A 21,146-nucleotide genomic window follows, 5' to 3' on the forward strand; every position below is an offset into this window, starting at 1 on the left:
TGCACTGGACTGCTGGCCCAGCCTTCCACCTGATGCCCTCCAAGTGTCTTGGACTACAGCTGCCATCAACCCCAGCCAGCATGGCCAATGGTTAGGTGATGGGAGCTACAGTCCAGAACATCTGGAGCACACCAGGGTGGCATAGCGCTCGCTCCAGACTGCTCCTTTTGTTGCTGCTGCTGCTGCAGTGGGGGAGGCGTCCTCTTTGGAGCAAGGATGGCAGGACAGGGATCACTACAGAAGTACATGGGGGGGGATATATTCTCTTGCAAATCCACCCACTAATGTTGCTTCTGAAAGACAGAACACATGTTCTCCTACAGCACCACCAACAATTTAAACAAGTATGTCCCCAGGTGCTCTCCAGGCAGGGAGTGCGAGGGACTTGCCTTCATGTAGAAAACTTGTTGTTGTTCAGCCGTTCAGTCGTGTCCGACTCTTTGTGACCCCATGGACCATAGCACGCCAGGCCTTCCTGTCCTGCGCTCTCTCCCGGAGCGTGCTCAAGTCCATATTCACTGCATCAGTGATGCTATCTAGCCATCTCATCCTCTGCCGTCCCCTTCTCCTTTTGCCTTCAGTCTTTCCCAGCATCAGGGTCTTTTCCAGTGACTTTTCTCTTAGAAAACTAGCTCATCCCAAAAAGACTAGGGTAACACTTCTCTCTGATTTATTTATAAAAATCTTATCCCATCCAGCCCAAAACATTCCCAGAGAGGCTTACAAAGATAGGGAATAGGACTTACAATCTGAAGTCTTATTTTAGATTGTAAAGCAAGGCTTATAATCAAAAAGACATGACACAAGAGGAAATGGGATTGGGAGGGAGGAGGAAAAAAGCAAATTCAGGCACTAGATTCTTAATTGCAAAGCTCAGCAGGTGATGGAATTGGATCTAAACACAGTGAAAGGGCTGCTGATTCCTCTCCCTTTGACGGCCTCTGCAGGGAGGGTGGGTAGCAGCAGGGAGCGGGGTTGCTAGCTTTCTATGTGCAAGGAAGTATTTATTTATTTATTTATTTATTAAATTTATTAATCGCCCATCTGACTGGTCACCCAGCCACTCTGGGCGATGTACAACCCACCATAAACAATTTAAAACAATAAAATTTTACCATAATTTTTTTTTAAAAAAATACCCTAACCCACCCCAAATGCCTGCCTGAACAACCACGTTTTTAATGCACGACGGAAGCTCATTAAAGAGGGGGCATGACGGAGTTCCCTAGGGAGGGAGTTCCACAGAGTGGGGGCCACCACAGAGAAGGCCCTCTCCCTCGTCCCCACCAGTCTAGCTGTCCTGGCTGATGGGACAGAGAGAAGGCCATCCGAGGCTGATCTTGTTAAGCGGCCTGTCTGGTGTTGCTGGAGGCGCTCCTTAAGATAGGCTGGGCCAGAACCATATAGGGTTTTAAAGGTCAAAACCAACACCTTGAATTTGGCCCGGAAAACAACTGGTAACCAGTGCAACTCCTTCAGCACTGGAGTGATGTGATCTCGCCGGCGGCTGCCTTTAATCAGGCGAGCCGCCGCGTTCTGTACCAGCTGCAGTTTCCGAACCGTCTTCAAGGGTAACCCCACGTAGAGCGCATTACAGTAGTCTAAACGAGAGGAGACCAGGGCATGTACTACCGATGGGAGCAGATGGTCGGGAAGGTAGGGGCGCAGCCGCCGTATCAGATGGAGTTGATACAGCGCTGTCCGGCTCACAGCTGACACCTGAGCCTCCATGGACAGCTGGGAGTCCAAAATGACCCCCAGGCTGCGGACCTGGTCTTTCAAGGGTAGCTGTACCCCATTCAACACCAGGTCAACATCCCCCAGCTTCCTCTTGTCTCCCACCAAAAGTACCTCCGTCTTGTCAGGGTTGAGCTTCAGCTTATTCCTCCCCATCCAGCCACTCACCGTCTCCAGACATTTGGACAGGGATTCTACAGCCAACCTTGGTGAAGATTTGAATGAGAGGTAGAGCTGAGTGTCATCCGCATATTGATGACACTGCACCCCAAACCTCCTGATGATAGCCCCCAGTGGCTTCACATAGATGTTAAATAGCATCGGGGAGAGGATGGAACCCTGTGGCACCCCACAAGTAAGTGGCCACGGGTCCGAAACCTCCTCTCCCAGTGCTACCCTCTGGTACCTGCCAGAGAGGAAGGACTGGAACCACCGCAATACAGTGTTTCCAATGCCCAACCCCTCCAGGCGGTCCAGGAGGATACCGTGGTCAACGGTATCAAAAGCCGCTGAGAGGTCGAGGAGAACAAGGAAGGAGCATTCACCCCTATCCAGAGCCCTCCTCATATCATCCACCAAGGCGACCAAGGCCGTTTCTGTCCCATGCCCAGGCCTGAAGCCCGACTGAAATGGGTCTAGATAATCAGTTTCTTCCAAGTGTGCCTTCAACTGCACCGCCACCACCCGCTCAATCACCTTGCCCAAAAATGGCAGATTTGAGACTGGGCGAAAGTTGTTCAGAACTTGAGGATCCAAGGAGGGCTTCTTTAAGAGCGGTCTTATCACTGCCTCCTTGAGGGCTGATGGCATCACTCCCTCCTCAAGGGAGGCATTCACCACCGCCTTGATCCCCTCACCCAGTCTCTCTCTGCAGCTCATAATGAGCCAAGATGGGCAAGGATCAAGTAAGCAGGTGGTTGGCCTTACAGATGAAAGCACCTTGTCCACTTCATCAGGAGGAAGAAGCTGGAACCGATCCCACAAAACCGGTTTGCCACAGGCCGCCTCTTGCTCACTAACTGTATCCACAGTGTGCAGAGTAACACACCTAATCTGATCAATTTTATCTGCAAAGTGCCTTGCCAAAGCCTCACAGGAGGCCTTAGAATGCTCCAGTGGTTCCGGAGCCACAGGACCGACCAGGCTCCGGACCACTTGGAACAGCCTCCTGGGGCAGCACTCGGCAGACGCGATGGAGGCAGCATAATATTCCTTTTTTGCTGCCTTCACCGCCACGTGATAGGCTGAAGATATAGCTCTAGCCCGTGTCTGATCGTCTTTGGAGCGAGACTTCCGCCACCGGCGCTCTAGCCGTCTCACCTCCTGTTTCAGAGCTCGTAACCGCGGATTGAACCATGGTGCAGTCCGAGCCCTGTTCAGGGGGAGAGGGCGTTTCGGAGCCACCTGATCTAATGCCCCAGTGATTGCGGCATTCCAGCCACCCACCAGGGTCTCGACCGAGTGGCCGTTGGCATGCCCCAGAGAATCCCCAAGCGCGTTCAGGAATCCATTTGGATCCATAAGACGCCTGGGGCGGACCATTTTAATGGGTCCTCCACCCCTGCGGAGGGGTTGTGGAACCGAGAAGTCCAACATCACCAGATAGTGATCTGACCATGACAAGGGGGTGGTGGATATACCCCCGACTTCCAGATCACTCCCCGCTTCTCCAGAAACAAACACAAGGTCTAGTGCATGACCGGCTACATGGGTGGGCCCAGTTAGAATATGGTGCAGCTCCCAGGAGGCCATGGTCTCCATGAAGTCCCGAGGTGCTCCTGTGAGGATGGCCTCCGAATGTATGTTGAAGTCCCCCAACACCAGTAAGTTAGGGGACTGTACACGCACATCAGAGACCACCTCAAGCACCTCGGCCAGGGAGTCAGTCGTGCAGCGGGGTGGACGGTACACGAGCAGAATCCCCAGACTGCCCTTCGGGCCCAACCTCCAGTACATGCACTCAACAACCTTGGTCTCCCGGAGAGGGGGTCTGGTGAAGACCAAGGACTCTCGGTAGATAACAGCCACTCCCCCTCCCCGATCTCCAGCCCTCGGCTGCTGTGCATACGAAAATCCAGCTGGACACATGGCTGCAAGGGTTGGAGCAGCAGCCTCGGCCAGCCAGGTCTCCGTAATACATGCCAGGTCTGCACCCTCATCCAGGATCATGTCATGGATGAGGGAGGTTTTCTGGGTAACAGACCTGGCATTGCAGAGCAGCAAACGAAGGCCAGAAGATGGGGTCACGCCTCCCCCAGCCATCCTTTGGCTCTGGACAGGCCCGGAGCAGGGGACAGATACTACACATCTCTCCCTCGTTCCCCTTAGCTGGCATGGCCTGCCCCTAGCGCTCCGCCAGCGCCTGCCGCCCAGCCTCGGTATTCAAGCAAAGCCATCACCTGCAGCCTGAAATAGTATAGTCCCAGAAAAACTTTACCATTGGATTTTGCTGATTGCACATCCTGGTCTTGGCCTCTTCCCAGAAAGCCAATTCTTCCATTCCTATGAGCCAGACAAACCTCTGATCCAGTCCAGTAGTTCTGATGTTGATCATACCTTTCTATGTTCACACTCATGAGTACAATGCCAACATTCTTCAGCAGGAGATTCAAGGCCTGGGAAATTATGCAACCTGCTCTAAGTATAATTACATGCAGCGCTGCCTGGTAGACAGGTGGACCCTGGAATTAAGCGGCAAACTTAAATTCCAGAGTCTTTAAATAACTTGCTGGTATTGCATCAACTTCCGATGACTTCTCCTTAGCTGCAAGTGCAATACTCCCATGCTTCACTTCATTGCCAGGGATGAAGTGTCCCCGGATATTAATTACATTCAGTGAATAATTACCTCCCTAGTGGCTTCTTTTACTCACAGCAGTTCTGGAAACTGTTATGCCCATTTTACACAGAGATGCGATATGTCTGAGTCACACAATGCTATGCTATGAGTCAGAAGCAAAGACAGAAAGAAACTAAACTGCCTGAGACCCTGTGCTCAGATTTGCTCACTAAGGAGGGGGGCTCAATCCACCAGGAAGTTCTCGTGTACAAACCGCACTGATATAAATGGGAGCTTCACAAGAATACGACTGCAAAAAAGTTATTGAAAACATATTCTGCAGTTTTTACAGGTGCCCCGCTTCTTCATCTTCAAAAAAAAGACAAGCTCAGAGCAGCTCACATACAATCCCTAAGCAATGTCCTGCCCACAAAACTCACAGGGCCAGTCCCAGAAATTTACTTTAAAAAGTATTTCAATAGAAATAAAAAAAGGTGAAATGTGATACATGCTACCCTCTAATGGCAGTTCCTTCCAAATATTAGTTACATCGCATCATATGCCTCACCTGAAATATGAGTAGATTGGCAAGATGCAGTTAGATGATTAAGGGTGCAATGCTATGCAGGAAAAAGTCCTATAATTCCCAGAATTCTGGCTAGGGAATTCTGGGAATTGTAGGACATTTTCCTGTCTAAACATGCAAAGGATTGCACCCAAAGATGTGACTGCTTGCTGCTGCCACCGCCGCCACCACTCTCCCTGCGGATTTCTGCCGGGCAGACCACCATTCCCTGCAGGACCAGGCCCCCAGGCACTGAGCCAGCTGTGCTGACCAGTTCCACCTGTCCCTTCTTGGAAGGGCTACATAAGCTGGCTGCCTGAGGTGGCCTGGGATTGCCGGGGCCTGCAGGAGAAGACATCACCCAGGGAAGAGGGCATGCCTGCCGCTGCCACCACTGCTCTCCCTGTGGACTCCTGCCTGGCAGGATTTGTAAAGGGGATGTTTTTTTTAAATTTTTGTTTAATTGTGGGTGGGGGGATTCGGTTGTGTTTTTAGGGGCGGGTAGCCTGCCGGACTTCAGCAAAGGAGATTGTTACCTTGTCGTGGTGCTGGAGCTTGAGCACCTCAATGATACCATGAGCTAAACTGTGCAGGGACACCCAAGACAGGAAGGTCATGGCAGAGAGGTCAGACTGAATACAATCCCTGGGGAAGGAAACAGCAACCCACCCCAGTATTCTTGCCATGAAAACTAAATAGATCAGTACAACCAGAGATATGTCGGTATACCATCGGAAGATGGGGCTCCCAGGTCGGAAGATGGTCAAAATGCTACTGGGGAGGAACAGAGGAGAAGTTCAACTAGCCCCAGATGTGATGACGCAGCTAGCTCAAAGCCAAAAGGACGGCTAGCTACCGACGGTGCTGGTGGTGAATGACGAATCTGATATTCTAAAGATCAACACACCATAGGAACCTGGAATGTAAGATCTTTGAGCCAGGGCAAATTGGATGTGGTTATTGGGGAGATGTCAAGATTAAATATAGACATTTTGGGTGTCAGTGAACTGAAATGGACTGGAATGGGCCACTTCACATCAAATGACCACCAGATCTACTACTGCGGACAAGAGGACCACAGAAGAAATGGAGTAGCCTTCATAATTAATAATTAAGTGTCTAAAGCAGTGCTTGGATACAATCCAAAAAATGACAGAATGATCTCAGTTCGAATTCAGGGTAAGCCATTTAACATCACAGTGATCCAAATATACGCCCCAACCACAGATGCTGAAGAAGCAGAAGTTGATCAGTTCTATGAGGATCTGCAGCACCTACTGGATAGTACGCCAAACAAAGATGTTATTTTCATTACAGGAGACTGGAATGCTAAGGTGGGTAGTCAAACGACACCTGGAATTACAGGCAAGCATGGTCTGGGAGAACAAAATGAAGCAGGACATAGGCTGATAGAATTTTTGCCAAGACAACTCACTGTGCATAACAAACACTCTCTTCCAACAGCCTAAGAGACGACTTTATACATGGACTTCACCAGACGGTCGACACCGAAATCAGATTAACTACATCCTTTGTAGCCAAAGGTGGCGGACATCTATGCAGTTGGTAAAAACAAGACCTGGAACTGATTGTAGTTCAGATCACAAACTTCTTATTGCACAATTTAGAATCAGACTAAAGAGAATAGAGAAGACCCACAGATCAGTTAGATATGAGCTCACGAATATTCCTAATGAATATGCAATGGAGGTGAGGAATAAATTTAAGGGACTAGATTTAGTATATAGGGTCCCGGAAGAACTATGGACAGAAGTTAGCAACATTGTTCAGGAGGCGGCAACAAAAAACATCCCAAAGAAAAAGAAAACCAAGGAGGCAAGATGGCTGTCTGCTGAGACACTGGAAGCAGCCCAAGAAAGAAGGAAAGCAAAAGGCAACAGTGAGAGGGGGAGATATGCCCAATTAAATGCAAAATTCCAGAGGTTAGCCAGAAGAGATAAGGAATTATTCTTAAACAAGCAATGCGTGGAAGCGGAAGAAGATAATAGAACAGGAAGGACAAGAGACCTCTTCCAAAAAATTAGAAACATTGGAGGTAAATTCCGGGCAAAAATGGGTATGATCAAAAACAAAGATGGCAAGGACCTAACAGAAGCAGAAGAGATCAAGAAAAGGTGGCAAGAATATACGGAAGATCTGTATAGGAAGGATAATCATATTGGGGATAGATTTGATGGTGTGGTCAGTGAGCTAGAGCCAGACATCCTGAAGAGTGAAGCTGAATGGGCCTTAAGAAGCATTGCTAATAACAAGGCAGCAGGAGATGACGGTATCCCAGCTGAACTGTTTAAAATCTTGCAAGATGATGCTGTCAAGGTGATGCATGCCATATGCCAGCAAATTTGGAAAACACAAGAATGGCCAACAGATTGGAAAAGATCAACTTATATCCCCATACCAAAAAAGGGAAGCACAAAAGAATGTTGAAACTATCGAACAGTGGCACTTCTTTCACATGCCAGTAAGGGAATGCTCAAGATCTTGCAAGGTAGACTCCAGCAATTCATGGAACGAGAATTGCCAGATGTACAAGCTGGGTTTAGAAAAGGCAGAGGAACTAGAGACCAAATTGCCAATATCCGCTGGATAATGGAGAAAGCCAGGGAGTTTCAGAAAAACATCTATTTCTGTTTTATTGACTATTCTAAAGCCTTTGACTGTGTGGATCATAACAAATCGTGGCAAGTTCTTGGTGGTATGGGGATACCAAGTCATCTTGTCTGCCTCCTGAGGAATCTGTATAACGACCAAGTAGCAACGGTAAGAACAGACCACGGATCAACAGATTGGTTTAAGATTGGGAAAGGAGTATGGCAGGGTTGTATACTCTCACCCTACCTATTCAACCTGTACGCAGAACACATCATGCGATGTGCTGGGCTGGATGGAGCCAAGGCTGGAGTTAAAATCGCTGGCATTAACAATCTCCGATATGCAGATGATACCACTTTGATGGCTGAAAGTGAGGAGGAGCTGAGGAACCTCATGACGAAGGTGAAAGAAGAAAGTGCAAAAGCTGGGTTGCAGTTAAACCTCAAAAAAACCAAGATTATGGCAACCAGCTTGATTGATAACTGGCAAATAGAGGGAGAGAACGTGGAGGCAGTGACAGACTTTGTCTTTCTAGGCGCAAAGATTACTGCAGACGCTGACTGCAGCCAGGAAATCAGAAGTCGTTTACTTCTTGGGAGGAGAGCAATGACAAATCTTGATAAAATAGTGAAAAGCAGAGACATCACACGGACAACAAAGGTCCGCATAGTGAAAGCAATGGTATTCCCCGTAGTAACCTCTGGCTGCGAGAGCTGGACCATAAGGAAGGCTGAGCGAAGGAAGAGAGATGCTTTTGAACTGTGGTGCTGGAGGAAAATTCTGAGAGTGCCTTGGACTGCAAGAAGATCAAACCAGTCCATACTCCAGGAAATAAAGCCCGACTGCTGACTTGAGGGAAGGATATTAAAGGCAAAACTGAAGTACTTTGGCCACATCATGAGAAGACAGGAGACCCTGGAGAAGATGCTGATGCTAGGGAAAGTGGAAGGCAAAAGGAAGAGGGGCCGACCAAGGGCAAGATGGCTGGATGATATTCTGGAGGTGACGGACTCGACCTTGGGGGAGCTGGGGATGGCGACGGCCGACAGGAAGCTCTGGCATGGGCTGGTCCATGAAGTCATGAAGAGTCGACTGACCGAATAAACAACAACAACAAAGCCTGCCTGATAGGTGGGAGCGAGAGGGCAGGCGTCCACCTGATGGAGGCAGTGGGGGGAGCGTTGGGGGCCAGACTGTGCAGAGGCTGGGCGGCAGGCGCTGGCGGAGTGCGAGGAGCAGCCATGCCGGGTAAGGGGAGCCAAGGAGAGATGTGTAAGATCTGTCCCCTGTTCCAGGCCTGTCCAGAGCCGAAGGATGGCTGGAGGAGGCGTGACTCCATTTCTGGCCTTCATCTGCTGCTCTGCAATGCCATGTCTGTCACCCAGAAAACATCCCTCATCCATGACATGATCTGGGATGAGGGTGCGGACCTGGCATGTATTACAGAGACCTGGCTGGCTGAAGCTGCTGCTCCAACTCTCGCGGCCATGTGCCCAGCTGGATTTTCGTATGCACAGCAGCTGAGGGCTGGGGATCGGGGAGGGGGAGTGGCTGTTATCTACCAGGAGTCCTTGGTCTTCACCAGACCCCCTCTCTGGGAGACCAAGGTTGGTGAATGCATGTACTGGAGGTTGGGCCCAAAGGGCAGTCTGGGGATTCTGCTCCTGTACCGCCCACCCTGCTGCATGACTGACTCCCTGGCCAAGGTGCTTGAGGTGGTCTCTGATGTGTGTGTACAGTCCCCTAACTTATTGGTGTTGGGGGACTTCAACGTACATACAGGGGCCATCCTCACACGGACACCTTGGGACTTCTTGGAGACCATGGCTTCCTGGGAGCTGCACCTTATTCCAACTGGGCCCACCCATGTAGCTGGTCATGCGCTAGACCTTGTGTTTGTTTCTGGAGAAGCAGGGAGTGATCTGGAAGTCGGGGGTATATCCACCACCCCCTTGTCATGGTCAGATCACTATCTGGTGACGTTGGACTTCTCGGTTCCACAACCCCTCCGCAGGGGTGGAGGACCCATTAAACTGGTCCGCCCCAGGCATCTTATGAATCTGAATGGATTCCTGAACGCGCTTGGGGATTCTCTGTAGCATGCCAACGGCCACTGGTCAAGACCCTGCTGGGTGGCTGGAATGCCGCAATCACTGGGGCATTAGATCGGGTGGCTCTGAAATGCCCTCTCTCCCCAAACAGGGCTCGGACTGCACCATGGTTCAATCCACAGTTACGAGCTCTGAAACAGGAGGTGAGACGGTTAGAGCGCCAGTGGCGGAAGTCTCGCTCCAAAGACGATCGGACACAGGCTTGAGCTGTATCTTCAGCCTATCACGTGGCGGTGAAGGCAGCAAAAAAGGAATATTATGGTGCCTCTATCGCATCTGCAGAGTGCTGCCCCAGGAGGCTGTTCCAAGTGGTCTAGAGCCTGGTCGGTCCAGTTGTTCCAGAACCGCTGGAGCATTCTAAGGCCTCCCGTGGGGCCTTGGCAAGGCACTTTGCAGATAAAATTGATCGGATTAGGAGAGTTATTCCATGCGCCATGGACACAGTTAGCGAGCGAGAGGCGGCCTGTGACCAACTGGTTTTGTGGGATTGGCTCCAGCTTCCTTCTGATGAAGTGGACAAGGTGCTATCATCTGTAAAGCCGACCACCTGCTTACTTGATCCTTGCCCATCTTGGCAAGGTTACCCATCTTGGTTACCAGTTGCTTTCCAGGCCAAATTCAAGGTGTTGGTTTTGACCTTAAGGAGCGCCTCCAGCAACACCAGATCAACAAGATCAGCCTCGGATGGCCTTCTCTCTGTCCCATCAGCCAGGATGGGTAGGCTGGTGAGGGCAAGGGAGACGGCCTTCTCTGTGATGGCCCCCACTCTGTGGAACTCCCTCCCTAGGGAACTCTGCCATGCCCCCTCTTTAATGAGCTTCCGCCACGCATTGAAAACTTGGTTGTTCAGGCAGGCATTTGGGGTAGGTTAGGGTAATTTTAGAAATATGTTTTAATGTGTAATTCTATTGTTTTAAACTGTTTGTAGTGTTGTACATCGCCCAGAGTGGCGGGATGACTGGCCAGATGGGCAATTAAGAAAGTAAGTAAGTAATTAAATAAATATTCAGTCATTGGCCTGTCTTGATAAGGCTGCAGAGCAGCCAGGAAAAAACTGGCTTAGGAGCAGGCTGGGCCTTTCCCAGCACTGTGACATACAGGAATCAGAGCATAAAGCAGCTTTCCCCCACCTGGTGCCCTCCAGACATGTTGGACAACTCCCAGCCTGCCCATAGCTGACTGGGGCATGCTGGGGGTTGTCATCCAACACATCTGGAAGACACCAGGTGTGGGAGGAGGGAGCTGATGTAAAGTGTTTCACAGCACGGAGGCCATACTTCTTACCCAGTACTGCCTGTACTCAAAGTGCAGTTAAAGCACGGGTGGCAGGACCTGTAGTTCTTCAGATGCTGTTGGACCCCAGGCACCATGGCCAAGGATTGGGGTGATGGGAGTTGTAGTCCCTCCCAGCCAACATCATTGGGAAGGCCAAGTCACCCACCCCTGTGGTAAAGGCAAAGGAGCACGGGTCAGGGTCAAGTGAAACTGGAAACATCCTGCAGTGGAACCCAAGGGATGAACAATCAGCAACCTTCTTTGCAAACCCAATTTGATGAGATAGTGTCAACCCCGTTCCGGATTTTCCTCCCTATGTGCCGCCAGGGGGCTCTCTTGTGCTGGATGTGCCTGCAGGCTGTCTCTGCAGTAGCTGGTAGGCATGTACAAGAGCTTCCGTTCATTTCCCAAAACGTCCGACCTTGCCCCATTCACAACCCTGAATGGGAGCACTTTTTTTAATGTTCTCACATTCCCAAATTTGCCATTGCATTTGAAAATGTGCACTTTTGAAAAATGTGTACAGAAATGCATACTTTCCCCAGCTGAACAAACTGAAAAACAGGTTGCAAACGAAAATGGGAGTGAGCTGAACCACGCTTTGAAGTGAAGTTCAGAGAATTTTCTGAGCTCAGACATCCCTGTTTCTCCCATCCCTACTCAGACCATCTTCCGCCGGCAGGATAAAACCTTCCTATTTGGTTGGGTTGCGCTGATTTAGTTTATAGTATTTTTCTTTTTCATTCAAATGTTATATATTTGTATTTTGTTTTATGGAAATTTATTTTTTAATGTATTGTTAGCCATCCTGAGCCCACTGGGATGACACACATTAGGAAACATGTAGACAGATTTTTAGGACCATTCACCACAAACTTATTTTAATGCTAATCCCCCAAAGCACTGGGTAATTCTGAGAACTCAGGGGGGTGGTGGGAAAGCTCTAGCAGAGAATTCCCCAAAGACTAAAATGCTCATGTATGATTTTCCACACCTGATTGTAAAAAAGCAAAATGCTATTTTAAAAATGAAAAATTGCTCCATGGATTGGGGAGGGGAGCTTTCTCAGTGACATCACAGAGGGAGACTGCTAATCAGCACTGTGCCCTGCCAGCTTCTACTGAAAATTTGCAGAATATTTGTTTATTTTTAAAGCACTTGACCAGAGAAGAAAGGTACATTTGGAGAGACATACATCACCCTTCCCCAACCTTTCGTGTACCTATTTTATCTGATCTCAGAAACATTACTTGGACATACAGATGGAAAAACTGTGTAATTATGACTGCTTAAAAGACATGAAACAGAAAACCGGGGCAAAATGTTTCCCAAAAACCTCAGCCTAGATCTGCCCCTGGGGTTTGGGGGTGGGGTGCCGATTGCATGGTCAACCTGGCGCACTGATTGCTGGCAGCTGGTCTAGGGTCATTCCTGTTGCTCACAGCCGGCTGGTAGGCTCCTGTGTGAACAGAATGCTGGATTAGATGGACTCTTAGCTCGATCCCACATGGCTCTTCATATGATCTTATCTGGCTTTCGTTCCCTTGTTCTGTGGCAAACCTGATACGCTGCTGGTGCAGAGCAAAGCAACCCTCCAAGGCCCAAACCCTTTTGAACTTCATGAAAAACAGCTGTAGGTCAGTGGTAGAGCATATGCTTTGCATGCTAAAGGTCCCAGGTTTAATTCCAGCATCTCCAAGTATGGCTGGGAAAGAAACCCTGCCTGAAATCCTGGAGACTTGAGCCATGACCTGTCAGGGCCAAAGACAACATTGAGCTAAATGGACCAATGGTCTGATGAAGGCAGCTTCCCGCATTCCTAACCACGACAGAAAAAAGTACGAGCTCAAATGTGCAGTCACTTGATTGTAGGGATGGGGGAGAAATCCGCCAGAGACCCCAATGAGGCCGGATTCCAAGAAGCTGGCCCCATTGGGGCCTGTAGCGGAACGGAGCACTCACCTCCACCTCCACGAAGAATCCTTCCGGGTCGGCTCTGTCGCTGCCTCGATCCTGCAGAGCTGGCCGTGTCCCTGGCGAATGTCGATTCGGCCGGCAGCCGTTGCCATGCACCCACTATGCCATTTGCATCCAGAGCCTGACTTACAGCGATATGGCAATGGCTGCCGGCCGAATCGACATGCGCCAGCAGAGCTGGCGGCCAGCTCCGCAGGAGCGGAGCGGAGCCGACCTGGACGGATTCCAAGGGGGGGGAGGAATGGACCCCCCCACCCAGAACGGGGCAAGTGATCCGCCCATCCCTACTTGATTGCACAGCTTGTGCTGAGCGTGCAGGGCCCCCTGTGGACCAAAGCCAAAGTTTACAAATCAAGCTCTGCCTCCCTTTCTAGCAGAATTCCTTTTGAACACAGACACCAGGGATGGCGGAAGGATGTGAGCAGAAGGGACATGATGCCGCAACCTTGTCAAAGTGAAGGAGGCCTGCAGCCCTACGTCTGCTGCCCCCATGTCATGGGCGAAGGGTGCACTATAAATGTGATACACTTTCAAGTGCTAAGACGAAGTCCGCCACAGGGGCTGGCGGACATCATCTAAGCCCTGCAGGGCTTTGAAAATGAGATTCCTTCCAACTACCAGACAACCGAAAGTAGCTGTCTGGCACTGAGGCTGGCAATATCATGCCCAGGAACACCACACCTTGCCCTTGCTGCTCACCAGCAGCCCCCTACCCCTCCCAATTTTTAATTTATTTTGTAAGTTTTACCCCGAGCAGACAGAGAGCAGCAGATCCTACGCCCAACTGCCCAGCATGCTTCAGGAAGGAAAGACAGTGAGGCAGCGACTACACCTCTGCCTTGTATTCAGGTTCTTGGAAAAGAGACTTGTCTTTCAGCCATAGCGCTTCGCCTTTCTGTGAAATGGGTGCTGTGTGACTGGGCATGCCTGCCACAGGAGCCATTTTGCGATGGGGCCATGACACCTGGTCAAAATTCCAAACATGCCCACTGCCTCAAAAAGGTTGGAGACTCCTAGATGCTCCATTCCAAACCAAATTCTGGTTTTGTTTTGCACCGAGTTGTGGTGAGCTTTTCCTGAAAAGGCTCCAGTACCTGTATCTGGTACATCACAGGCAGAAATTCAACAAGTGCAGCTTGTGCAGTGGGGAGGGGACTTCAGATCCCAGACAAAACAGAACTTGATGGTACCTTAAAAAGGTGTTGCTTCCCAGGGCCTCTTATATTACCCATTTTTTCCCCTACGTGGGAGTTATTCAAGTGAAAGAAATCGCACATAAACCAACCTTCCCCAACCTGGATCACTCCAGATGCTCCCAGCATCCCTAATCAACATGGGTGGGTGGGTGATGCTGCGCATTTTAGTACAATGCACATCTGGAGAGTACCAGGTTTGGGGAAGGCCAATGTAAGCTGGGTATAGATCACAATGCATGGAAACTGTGCATATGTCACTGCATCAGCACACACAAGCTAGGCAGTCAGTTCTAAAAGTGGGTTATAATGAGCTTCTCTACATAAAAGAGAACCAGTTTGGGTATTGGTTAGAGTGCTGGACTGGGACTCAGGAGACACGGGTTCTAGTCCCCACTTGTCCATGAAGCTCACTGGGTGACTTTGTGACAGTCACTGCCTCTCATCCTATCCTACCTCACAGGGTTATTGTGAGAGTAAAATAAGAACATAAGAGCCATATTGGATCAGACCAAGGGTCCATCTAGTCCAGCATTCTGTTCACACAGTGGCCAACCAGCTGTCGAGTGGAAACCCACACATAGGATGATGGAGATGGACCCATGGAGAAGGCATATGGTCAAGAAACACCTGATTACTTTGAATGAGTTCAAGTCTCCAGGGACAGATGAACTGCATCCTAGGGTAATAAAGGAACTGGCGGAAGAGCTCTCAGAGCCATTGTCTATTGTCTATGAAAAATCATGGAGGATAGGTGAAGTGCCAGATGACTGGAGGAGGGCTGATGTCCCAATCTTCAACGAGGGCAAAAAGGAGGAACCTGGGAACTGCAGACTAGTCAGTCTGACATCAACCTCTGGGAAAATTCTGGAGCAGATTATACAGCAATCTGTAAGCACTTTGAAAACAGTGCTGTGATTACTCGAAGCCAACATGGATTTGTCAAGAACAAATCCTGCCAGACGAATCTGATCTCATTTTTTGATCAAGTAACCTTGTGGACTGCGGGAATGCTGTAGACATCATATACCTCGACTTCAGCAAAGCTTTCGACAAAGTGCCCCATGATATCCTGATGAGCAAACTAGCTCAAAGTGGGCTAGATGAAACAACGATCCGGTGGATCCACAGTTGGCTACAAAATCGGACTCAAAGAATGCTTATCAATGGGACCTTCTCAAACTGGGGAGAGGTAACGAGTGGGGTACCGCAGGGCTCAGTCCTGGGCCCAGTGCTCTTCAACATTCTTATTAATGACTTGGAGGTGGTGGTGCAGGGAATGCTGATCAGATTTGCAGATGACACAAAATTGGTGGGATAGCTAATACCCTGGAAGACAGAAACAGAATTCAAAGTGATCTTGATAGGATGGAGTGCTGGGCAGAAAACAGAATGAAATTTAACAGGGATAAATGCCAAGTTCTGCACCTAGGGAAAAAAAAGCGAATGCACAGTTTCAAGATGGGGGATACTTGGCTCAACTATACAAGAGAGAAGGATCTTGGAATTGTGGTAGATCACAAGCTGAATATGAGCCAACAATGTGATGTGGCTGCAAAAAAGGCCAATGCTTCTTTGGGCAGCATTAATAGAAGTATAGCTTCCAAATCACAGGAAGTACTAGTTCCCCTCTACTCCGCACTGGTTAGGCCTCACCTGGAGTACTGTGTCCAGTTCTGGGTACCACCCTTTAAGAAGGATGCAGACAAACTGCAGAGGGTTTAGAGGAGGGCAACAAAGATGATTAGAGGACTGGAAACAAAGCCCTATGAGGAGGGACTGAAAGAACTGGGCATGTTTAGGCTTGAGAAGACTGAGGGGAGATATGAGAACGCTCTTCAAGGAGTTGAAAGGTTGTCACAGAGAGGAAGGCCCGGATCTCTTCTCCATCATCCCAGATGACTTACCATGCCAGCGAGTGATGACATGCAAATGAGCTACCAAAGATCAACTGCCAGACAGAACTTTCAAAGTTCACCCCATGTGACCTCAAACATTATGCTTCTCGAAGGAGTTGGTCATAAGAACTTAAGAGCCATGCTGGATTAGACCAAGATCTATCTAGTCCAGCATTCTGTTCATATAGTGACCAACCAGCTGCCTGTGGGAAACCGAGGGGTATGAGCGCAATAGCACTCTCCCAGTCATGTTCCCCAGCAACTGGTGCACAGAGGCATACTGCCTCTGATCCTGGAGGTAGCATATAGCCACCAGGACTAGTAGCCATCAATAGCTTCTCCTCCAGGAAATTCGCCAATTCCCCCTTTAAAGCAATCTAAATTGGTGTCCATCACTACATCTTGTGGGAGCGAATTCTAGCGTAATGCTAGCTCAGGGGTAGAGCCCCTGCTTTGCATACACAATGTCCCAGGTTCAAGCCCCTGCATCTCCAGGTAGGGCTAGAAAAACTCCTTCCTGAAACCCTGGAGAGCCAGGGCTGCTAGTCCAGGTTGACAATACTGGGCTATAAGAAGCAATGGTCTGAGGCAGGATAAAGCAGCTTCTTATGTTCCTATGGGGGAGACACATTCCGCCAAAGGGGACCAAGCACAGTCACTTGCATAACCCCACCTCTGAAGCAAGCAGGAATTAACCCCCTGCTGGATAACCTCGAAAGGGAGAAAACTTGGAGAGTGAGGTTCAAGGGTGGGGATGAGTTATAATCCCTACCACCAAGCCAAAAGGAAAGACGGACTGCTGCTGTTGCTCTCCCATGGGTGCTTGATTTAAACAATGGGTGGTTTAGTCCTAAACAACCGAGAGTGTCAGGTTCACACATCACAACAACCCAGTAGCTGGACATTCCTGGGCTGTCTGCAAAGGTGGATGTAAAATGGAAGCAACAAGTACGCAGGAAGCATAGAAGCACAGAATCATAGAATAGTAGGGTTGGAAGGGGCCTACAAGGCCATCGAGTTCAACCCCCTGCTCAATGCAGGAATCCAAGTCAGAGCAGACCTGACAGATGGCTGTCCAGCCTCGTCTTGAACGCCTCCAGTGTGGGAGAGCCCACCACCTCCCCAGGTAATTGGTTCCATTGTCGTATTGCTCTGACACTCAGGAAGTTTTTCCTGATGTTCAGCCGGAATCTGGCTTCCTGTCACTTGAGCCCATGATTCCGTGTCCTGCACTCTGGGAGGATCGAGAAGAGATCCTGGCCTTTCCTCTCTGTGACAACCTTTCAAGTACTTGAAGAGCGCTATCCTATCTCCCCTCCGTCTTCTATTCTCAAGGCTAAACATGCCCAGTTCTTTCAGTTTCTCCTCACAGGGCTTTGTTTCCAGTCCCCTCATCATCTTTGTTGCCCTCCTCTGAATCCTCTCCAGTTTGTCTGCATCCTTCTTAAACCGTGGTGCCCAGAACTGGACACAGGACTCCAGATGAGGCCTAACCAGTGCAAAGTAGAGGGGAACTAGGACGTCCCATACTACTCCTTCCCGTACTCCTTCCCATACTCCCGAAGCAGCGCAGGTGCTCACTCTGGCATGGGAATGTCCAACGATGGGCTGTTTAACCCAAAGTTAATCATCGCATGCAAACTGGGCCTCTCGTTAGCCCTGCCCTAGATCAACCCCACATAATCCAGATCATAGTGCAACACAGAGAGCAAGTGGGAAAAGTGGCTGAAGCACACCTGCTTCATGCACCATCATTTTATGCACAGGTGCTGCCAAGCGAAACTGCGCACACTCGGTGCTCCTAAAAAATCCTCATATCATCAATTTGCCACTAATTTGCATAATTTATCTTGCTTCTGCCAGGTGAGGTAGTGCATCACGGGATTACGCAAAGCAGATGAATGCTCCAGTCCTTGTTCAGTTCCCTCTAGCTTGTCCAATTCCATCAGGTACCAGCCATGTTTTCAACCTTATCTTGGCAGCTTTAAAGCAGGGATCCCCATCCCCCGGGCCACAGACCACCACCGGTCCGTGGCCTGTTAGGGGCCAGGCCGTACAGCAGGAGATGAGTGTAGGGGTGTGCGAAACCCCCTTACCTTGGGTCTGCAGGGGGGGAGGCGATCCATCCCTCCCCCCAAGAATCCTCACCAGCCCTGGCCGGCTCCGCTTCACGGCGAGTCCGCAGAGCTGCCGGCCGCCTCTGGCAGACTTCCAGCCACTGGAACACAAATGGCGTCCACATAGCGGACACCATTTGCATCCCAGTGGCCGGATGTCTGCCAGCGAAACCACCAGCCCCAGTCCGTGGAAAAATCATCTTCCACAAAACCGGTCCCTGGTGCCAGAAAGGTTGGGGACCGCTGCTTATCTTAAATAAGATGCTCCATTCTGCATTTCTATGGACTATCAGAGGAACAGAGTCTTCAAAAGCCCTGCCTGAAGAAGCCTGACAGGCAGAACAGCAAAGGTCTCACAGAAGCCAGCGTTCTCACTGCAGAACTACACCACCACTCACACACCCACATACCGCCCCCGGCCGATCGAACTTCACGCAACTAGACCTTTGCCAACAGTAACCAACAGTAACCAACAGTAACTCCCAGCACAGCTGCTCCTAGTGGGAGATTGTCCCCAGTCTTAGCATGTGGCTAGCACTGAAGAGACACAATATTCACCTTTAATGTTAAGTGGCAGGCTGGGAGGCAACAGCACAACAGATTTACCATAATGCAATTACAGGACCCCCAAGGCAAGCCAATCCATCACCCACACTCCCAAAGCAGGAGTGAGGCAGCTTGAAGGGGGAGATTTGTTTGTTCTGTGCAAAGGATGAAAGCTGAATTTTGTGCTTCAAAACAAAAACCAGATTGCTTTATCTACATATTTGCTTTCCATGTGTACGCCTCAGTTTCATTTCCAGAACCTGAAAACTTTTGAGATGTCCTGGGAAAGGGAAGGAAGATGGATGAGGCACTGAAAGGCAGAGAGTAGACAGGGTATCCAAGGCCTGCTTGCAAGCTACTGTCAACCCCTGACACACTTTTCATGGACACTACTTTCATCTTAGAAATCTTATGCCTAGGAAGGCTACAGAAATTAGACCCCCCTCTTTTTTTAAGGACTCTACACTGGCTAGAAGCTTAAGAAAACTGTGGTGGTTGAGCAGGAATTCCAAGACTCTGGATTCTTGAGAAGTAATGAGACTTGGTTATTAGCCCACGATCACTATTGGAACCTCCAGGTTCAGAGAAAATAGGCCACTGAATGCCAGTAGTTAGGAAGCAACCGTGGTACAGAGCTAATGGCACCATGGGGATTCCACACACACACCCCCCCCAAGGTAGCTGGACTAGACCGACTTTTGGTTTGATCCAACAGAACTCTTCCTAAGTTCTTATGACTTCCAAGCACTCTACCTTGAGAGAGCCTTCTCCATATGATCTGACCACCAAGGAATCCCTGCATGTTGCAGGGGGTCCCAAGGCATGACCCTACAGTACAGCCACCAAGAATATCCAACCTCTCCTGTGCTGTACACATGTGGGATGACTGGCAGCCATGGACAAGCTGCCTTTAATGGAATTATGTCCGCCACTCTGGCTCTTCTTGTCAAGGGCCCCTGGGTTCCCTCCCTGGAACACTGGTTGAAAGCCACTGTTTTGATGCAGCATGAAACAACACTGCCATTAACGAGACAGAGGAGAAAACACTTGGGGGACAAGCGAGGCTGGCCAAAGACATTTTGGTGCCCAAGGAAGAGACTCAGCATAGAAGAAAGGGGGGATAAATGTAGTAAGATACACACCACCATGTCATGAACCGGAGGCTAACTGGTGTACAAAACAATTTCACGAGAAACTCTCACCAGCAGGCCAGAACAGCAAGTGAAAAGAATCACAACCAGCAAACAGGAAATGAGAAAAGCCAGCATAAAGCGTTTTTTATTGCAATAATAAATCTATATGTTTACGTGGTGATGGTGGTGGAGGAAGTGGCAGCGGCAATTCTCTTACCAAAACTCACTACACGGGAAAAAGGGGGGTTGGTATGACACCAGGAGAGGTTGGTGCATTTGTACACGAGGCTGTTGCAAGCTGCGATGACCAGCATCAGATCTCAGTAAAGAACTCTCTAGTATATCCGCACTGATGGCTGGGGAGGTGGCAAGGATTCATCCCTTCACCCCATGGTAAACAGCACCTTCAAAGTTCTTGTATTTAGCTAGCTGTGGAATTCAGACTGCTAAAGGTTAAAAATATCCTGAAAATCCAGTAGAAAATGCCACACACCACAATATTGGCAGGGGAAAAGTGGTCAACAACTTGGGAGCAAGAACTGCCCCAGAGTAACAAGGATAGTGCTATGTCACTGAAAACTGCCCCTTCCCCAAAATGGTAGTGAGGAAGGCGTGGGGGGGGGGGAGTCCCTTGTGGCCCCAAGTTTCAGGCAGAGAACAATATAAACTCCTATGATTACACGGCTTTCTGGATGATTCAGCCCTCGATAGCTCCTTAAACTGCTTTGTATGGCTTTGCAGCAGCAAATTAATTTTTTAATACAATAGATACTTCCAAAACAAAACAAAAAAAGGTTTGCCTTCAAGCAATTATTCCTATATAATGTGAACCAATCAGTATACTTACTAGTAATGCTCAATCATACACAACTCAATCTACACCAAAAAAACCCCAACAAAAATAAGATTAAAGAACTTGACCCCCCAAAAAAGCTGAGGTTTACAGCATGTTGCTTAAAAACATCAAAAATCAGAGGAAAACAAGGAAGGAGAGTCAGAAGCAGAGCCAAGTGACCCAAAACATTCAAATCAGGGTGGATGGTTACACCAAGAGTGTAGTGGACAGCTGGGAAAGCTCCATACAAATTCATGTGCATTCATCTTGAAGCAAAGATTTCCGGATTTCTCCATGTGCCAAACCTGTTAAGGGAAAAGAGAACTTGCATTAGAGCCTGTCCTGGAAAGAGGAGGAAAGGACTGTG

The 21,146-nt window shown here is 49.3% G+C and overlaps 1 protein-coding gene across 3 annotated transcripts in view; it reads right to left on the bottom strand.

The window, feature by feature from the left end:
• Positions 1–20,063: 20,063 nt before the first annotated feature.
• FKBP1A (FKBP prolyl isomerase 1A) overlaps positions 20,064–21,146 on the bottom strand; it is a 32,148-nt gene continuing 31,065 nt past the window's right edge. For all 3 annotated transcript variants that reach the window (XM_084854515.1, XM_084854514.1, XM_084854516.1), the window contains one exon: positions 20,064–21,084. The gene's annotated coding sequence lies outside the window, so the exon portion shown is untranslated. The remainder of the gene's footprint in view (positions 21,085–21,146) is intronic.

This window comes from Heloderma suspectum, chromosome 4, assembly GCF_057233095.1.
Source record: "Heloderma suspectum isolate Gila_16-S chromosome 4, 16-S_ref, whole genome shotgun sequence".
In the NCBI taxonomy this organism is placed as follows: Eukaryota; Metazoa; Chordata; class Lepidosauria; order Squamata; family Helodermatidae; genus Heloderma; species Heloderma suspectum.